The 6,289-nt window shown below is 40.9% G+C and overlaps 1 long non-coding RNA gene across 1 annotated transcript; it reads left to right on the forward strand.

Annotated features, from left to right (window-relative positions):
- Positions 1-230: 230 nt before the first annotated feature.
- On the forward strand, positions 231-6,271 carry LOC138967284 (uncharacterized). The gene is made up of 5 exons (XR_011455897.1): positions 231-704; positions 1,192-1,287; positions 1,761-1,855; positions 2,487-2,549; positions 6,053-6,271. It is a non-coding gene; the product is annotated as an uncharacterized lncRNA (long non-coding RNA).
- Positions 6,272-6,289: the final 18 nt, after the last annotated feature.

Raw genomic sequence — 6,289 nt, forward strand, 5'->3', positions numbered from 1 at the left:
AACTACGCTCACATTATTTTTATTCTGACAAGGGAAACAATCTCTGTAAATTACACTTTGACTTGCCGCTTGGTGATTGCCTCCCCTGAAGAAATTTTTCTTAGTTTTGGATGGTTGTTGGCTCACGTAAGTGTAGCCTATGCGATGCTAACTTTTGTCTGTCTGTGCGTGCGTGCGTGCGTGCGTGCGTGCGTGCGTGTGTGATAGAAACTTTAACATTTCCGAGTCTATGTAAAGGCTGTTCTTAACCAGACGAACCTTTGGTTCGCGAACTAGGTTCGTGGGGTTCGGCGAACCTCAAGACTGGTTCGGCGAACTTGTCTTGGTTCTTAACCAGACGAACCTGAGTTTTCGAACTAGGTTTGGGAGGTTCGGCGAACTAGGTTCGGGGTTTGCAAGTCATGTCTTGGGAACCTTGAAGATCGGGCCGAACCTTTGACTCTTCTGCCAAGGAGGAAGACAAATTATTGAAAAACTGAATCTCAATGGCGGACGAAATCACCCAAGTCAAAATTACATTTTCTGAGATTTTATAAAAACAACGCTTGAACGAAAAGGTAGAATGGTGACTTCCGTTCGATTTCAAGTTAAGCTTTTCACTTTTCCGAGCAAGACAACCGCTGAGAGTGAAAAAACGCCGCTGTTCGACTTCGAAATTTCCAGTCGTAGACGACCTTCGCTTCTGCAGCATTGTGTTAGTGCAGGTGAGGCAGTGTTACTCATTTCGCTTAGCTCGTTTTCGTATTGTTGTGCATTAGGATCATCTAGTATGATATGAATAAAAGCAGGAATGACTTCGGCATGTAAACGCATTGATTTTGTCGAAATCAGCACAGCAGTAAGCTAGATTCTTTCTGCTCAATTTGTTTAATTTTTTTCTTCAAAAGTTTATGACTTTGATTTTGATTGTTTGTTTATCTCATCGGCACAACATCCATCAGGCAAAATATCAATATGTTGAATGATAACGTTGAGATAAGGAAGTTCACACATTTATCTGCTTGCAACAACAATCGCAAGGACAGATCTATCTGCTTCGTTGACTGCTAGATTTTCATTGAATTTCCCAAGTAATGATGATCTCGTTTTCAATTAGATCTGGACAGTGTTTGTGTTCTTAGATTCATGATTGACCATGCAGGCTGATTGAGATCATAACATTGTGTTTGTTTGTGCTGGTGCAATGTGCAGATCAATGGCCCGGACCGCAGGATGACCCAGTGATCAATACAACTTGCGTTCACCACTCAACATTGTCTTCCAACTAACTCAAGGGCAAAAATAAAGGTACATGGTGGTGAAATCATTGTGCAATTTATGTCTGTGAAGATCAAGATAGTTGTTAGCACTAACTGATCATGCTTATTATTATCAAGTTACATACACACTCCGCCCCAGCTCCACCCTAAACCCATAACAACACTCTCCAGTCCAACTACCCCCACCCTTCCGTGCAACATATGTTGCCGTCTGTACCTTGTTTGTGGTTATGGGGAGTGCTCAAATAGTTCCATAACTGTTAATATGAATTAAAAGTACTGAGAGTTTCATTTTCCATTGCTCTTCCCCTTCCTCACGTCACATTACACACTCCCTTTGCCCCATCCCCCACCCCCTCTCTCTTTCTATGCTCTCTTTTTTCTTTTACTTCTTCTTCTCTTTCTCTCTCTCTCTACCTGTATAAATCAGCTCTCTGGTTGTTGCTTCTGTAAGTGTAATGTAAAGTTCTACATCTCTGCATTTGTATTGTCATTTTTCAGAATGCCCTTGTAATAACTTCAGCGTCTGCCCATGGAGTCTATATAGGTCAAAGTCTCAAATGTGATGTGATCAAGAGGATGCCGCAATGATCCAGGTAATATTGCAAATACTCAAACTGATCTAAAAGCAGAAGCATAACGTGATCCACAAACATTTCTGCTTAAACATTACAGGGTTACAGTACACCCAGAAAAACAGCTGGATGTTAGTGCATAATTATCTGCAAGTGCAAGCAACATCGACCCTCTCCCCCTGCTCTTTTTCCATCAGCAAGAGCAACATTTATTTTCATGTACAACTTTTTTAGTGCCTCTTATGTTGTATAACTGTTGATATTTAAATGAAGCAAGTGTTTGTTTTCAATGGCACTGCATTTCCCATGTACACACACACACACACACACACACACACACACACACACACACACACACACACACACACACACATTCGCATTGTCTCTGCCTGTCTGTCTGTCTGTCTGTGTCTGTCTGTCTCTCTCTCTGTCTCTCTCTCTCTCTCTCTCTATTTGTCTGTTTTTACATAAGTAATTTTGATCACTTGCACTTCACTGGGATTTAGTTACTGAATCAGTCATTCAGTGAGAGTGTTATGTAGAGTAAGTGTATTGAGTCTGCTGCTGCTGTTGTTCTTACTCATTACTGTTTTTCCTCTCTGCATAATTCTTGTTCTCCCTTAAATTGCTGGTGTTATTTTCATCATTACAGTATCTGTCCATTGAGTCTGCGTCTGAGCTGTGATGGGACCAAAAAGATTCCAGAATGAAAGAGGTAACTTTTACTGATCTTTATTTAGTTTATGGAGAAGTTGGTTCACATAATGCATTACAGAGTTGCTGCCTTTTTAGATATATTAAACATTGTACCAGTCATTACATGATCAAACTGTGTTAGCCACCCCACCTTCCCCGGTTCCCAGCTATCCTTCTATCCCCGCCTCTAAACCCCCACCCCAATTCTTCCATGCAGTTCTCCCATGCACCACAGCGTCTATCAATGGAGTCTACAATATTGTCTGGGATGTGATTTGAGCAAGAGCATGTCAGAATGATCAAGGTAACTTTTTAAACACACAGAACTGATCAAACTGTAGAATTCAAGTATACAATTTCAGATGTTTTCAAATGCATAACATACTGGAACAGTCAGGGTCTTTCTCCACATAAAGAGTGTGAGGTTTTCTTGGTAAAATTGCGATTTTTGTCGCTATGCGCAGAGTGCGACCTTTTTATTTGATTTTTGTACTATAAAGGCAGATATTCAAATAAAAGAAAGTCTTGCATGGGGAGGAAGGAATATGCATGAGGCTTTTGACAAGACAAACTGTCCTTATTAGAGCCTAAACATACGTTCCTTACCGTTAGAACCAAAATGTCAGACATCATAGATGCTCCAATTAAACAAAAGAAGGGCATCCTAAACATAATTATACACTGTACCGCACATTAATAACCTGGTTGTGTTCTGTGGCAGTGCATAGTGGGAACCTTTTTGCTTAATGAATTTCACATGTGTCTGTAACTTGAATCTCCACCAAAAGAAGCTGGACGTAAAAAGGGGTGTCTAAAAAAAAGCGCCATATTTCCTTTTTGATCTCTTTTTTTTTCGCAGTCAAAAATGTGATTAAAAAGAAAATAGGGAGGTTTTTTTACCATCCTGTATAGTCTTGTTGTTCCCATGTAAAAACCTAGTCAAACATGTGGTGTCTGATATGCTGGGTAATATGGTGAGGAACATGCCTTTAAAGGCCCAGTGATAATTGTGAAAGCCGTTCTACTCAGCTGGAATTTGATGAATTTTGTTGTTGTGTTTAATGAAATGAATTCGCAAAAAGGAAAAAAATTTTTTTTACTGTTCACACAAAGCACTTGTAGATAGTTGGTATGTGCCGCATGTCAGGGGTGGTCTTATTCAATCAATCAATATGAGGCTTATATTGCGCGTATTCCGTGGGTACAGTTCTAAGCGCAGGGATTTTTATTTTTTTTATTTTTATGCAATTTATATCGCGCACATATTCAAGGCGCAGGGATTTATTTATGCCGTGTGAGATGGAATTTTTTTACACAATACATCACGCATTCACATCGGCCAGCAGATCGCAGCCATTTCGGCGCATATCCTACTTTTCACGGCCTATTATTCCAAGTCACACGGGTATTTTGGTGGACATTTTTATCTATGCCTATACAATTTTGCCAGGAAAGACCCTTTTGTCAATCGTGGGATCTTTAACGTGCACACCCCAATGTAGTGTACACGGAAGGGACCTCGGTTTTTCGTCTCATCCGAAAGACTAGCACTTGAACCCACCACCTAGGTTAGGAAAGGGGGGAGAAAATTGCTAACGCCCTGACCCAGGGTCGAACTCGCAACCTCTCGCTTCCGAGCGCAAGTGCGTTACCACTCGGCCACCCGGTCCTAATACATACAGGTAAACTAACAGGTACTTTTCCACAGTGGAACCCCCCTTTCAGACCCATTCATTTCAGACTTCCTCCTTTTTAAGATCTTGCTTCTTTAGATGTTCTGTGACGGGTGAAGTGGCGCGCAGTGGTAAGACGTCAGCCTCCTAATCGGGAGGTCGTGAGTTCGAATCCCGGTCTTTGCCGCCTGGTGGGTTAAGAGTGGAGATTTTTCCGATCTCCCAGGTCAACTTATGTGCAGACCTGCTTAGTGACTTAATCCCCTTCGTGTGTACACGCAAGCACAAGACCAAGTGCGCACGGAAAAGATCCTGTAAACCATGTCGGAGTTCGGTGGGTTATGGAAACACGAAAATACCCAGCATGCCTACTCAACGAAAGCGGAGTGAAGCTGACTATGCTCTCAGAGTATAGTGTGGGGAACCCAAATGGGCAAACGAGCTCACACGTCACCAGAATTTCTGGAACGCTGAAGAAGAAGAAGATGTTCTGTTCATAACCTGTAAATTACCCCCATTTTTAGACCCCTTCCATTTTAAGACTTGATTTTCTCACATTTTTTAATAAGGTCTTAAAAGGGGTTTCCCTTGTACTCCTAAAAAACCCTGACCCACAAAGTAATTTAATTATAACTGCTGTAATCGTTCCTTCCGTGTGCTATTATCTGTGGGGTTTTTTTTTCTCCTGTGTTGTCTCATCCTCTGTGCGCCCTGAAAGAGACCTCCGGGTCGAAATTGCCGTACCTTGTCTTATCCAGCTGTGATCCCGCCTTCGTATTAATGTGAGGGCAGTACCTTTTTTAAACTTTCAATATTGACCGTACGTTTTGCATAAAACACCAATAATGAATTAAAAATACATCAGAAAATTATTTCCTCACTATACACAATAACCCCTCATTTAAAGGCTGACAAAGTCCTATTTAATTAGTTTACTTACTTCCAGGGCTTTTCCCATCGTTGCGGGGATGTATAAATTAAGCTTCCTGCAAAGTTTTAGGTTTGAAGTCCTTACCAATTACAAGAAATAATCAATTCTTTATAAAGTTTATTGCTATCTTTAGAAACAGTTCTCCAGGGCTTGGGCTATTTTTAGACCGTCAACACAGACAGTACAGCTTCGTCAATCCCCGCGTGAAGGAAATCGCTCACCTTCCACGTGCAAAACGTAGTGATATTGACACGCCAGATTAGCGCGGTAGCGGATTGTGCTAAGCAGGAAAGCGCGCTTTTCTGTATTCTTGTTAACTTCGCAATTTCCGGAAAACATCCACTTTCACTTTGAGACTGTTCTGTTTACATTCGACACTATCAACACCACTTTGCAATACTGAAATAATTTTTTCTGTTTTTGAAAGCTACAGCCAATCGTTATTATATCCCCTTAGGTACAGTTTTATAACATTATTGGCACATGTAAACAATAGGAATTAATTAATGAACGCTACGAAAAGGGCAGCCTTTAACCTATGAACTTGCAACTGTGTTGACCTGTGTAATGTAACATAGACCACGACCATCTCTCTCTCTGTCTCTGTCTCTTTCTCTCTCTTACACCCCTTACCTGTTCGCAAACCTTTACCCAAATGTATGCTAAATGTATATACAATACAAGACAAGACAAGACATGGCAAGACAAGACAAGTTAGGAAAAGGTTGCCAGTAGGCCAATAGAGGGATGACAAGACAAGACAAGGCATGACAAGACAAGACAAGACAGGACAGGGACCAAAAAAAAAAGAAAGAAAAAAAGAAAGATAACTAATTCGGTCAACAGATGTTAAAGAAATAAGCATTTGTTTGGGTTGAATGTTTGGGTGTCACCCTGTATATATTTGTATTTTTGCAGGACAGGGTCGAGTTGTGATGATGTCAGGGCGACTGAAGACACACCAACAAGTATTCTTCGGAAGTGTTTGGAACACAAATGAACATTATTTCATAATAAAAAGGCGGCTGACATTGATGTTCATATCGGTTCATGTTCATATTCTCAGCACAGACGTGTGCTTAGAAATCGGATGTTTAAGAACAAGAGACAATCCTGAATAAAGCCTTATGAAATATGGTTGGAGCTGGATCAAAA

The sequence above is a fragment of the Littorina saxatilis genome, linkage group LG5, assembly GCF_037325665.1.
Source record: "Littorina saxatilis isolate snail1 linkage group LG5, US_GU_Lsax_2.0, whole genome shotgun sequence".
NCBI lineage: Eukaryota > Metazoa > Mollusca > Gastropoda > Littorinimorpha > Littorinidae > Littorina > Littorina saxatilis.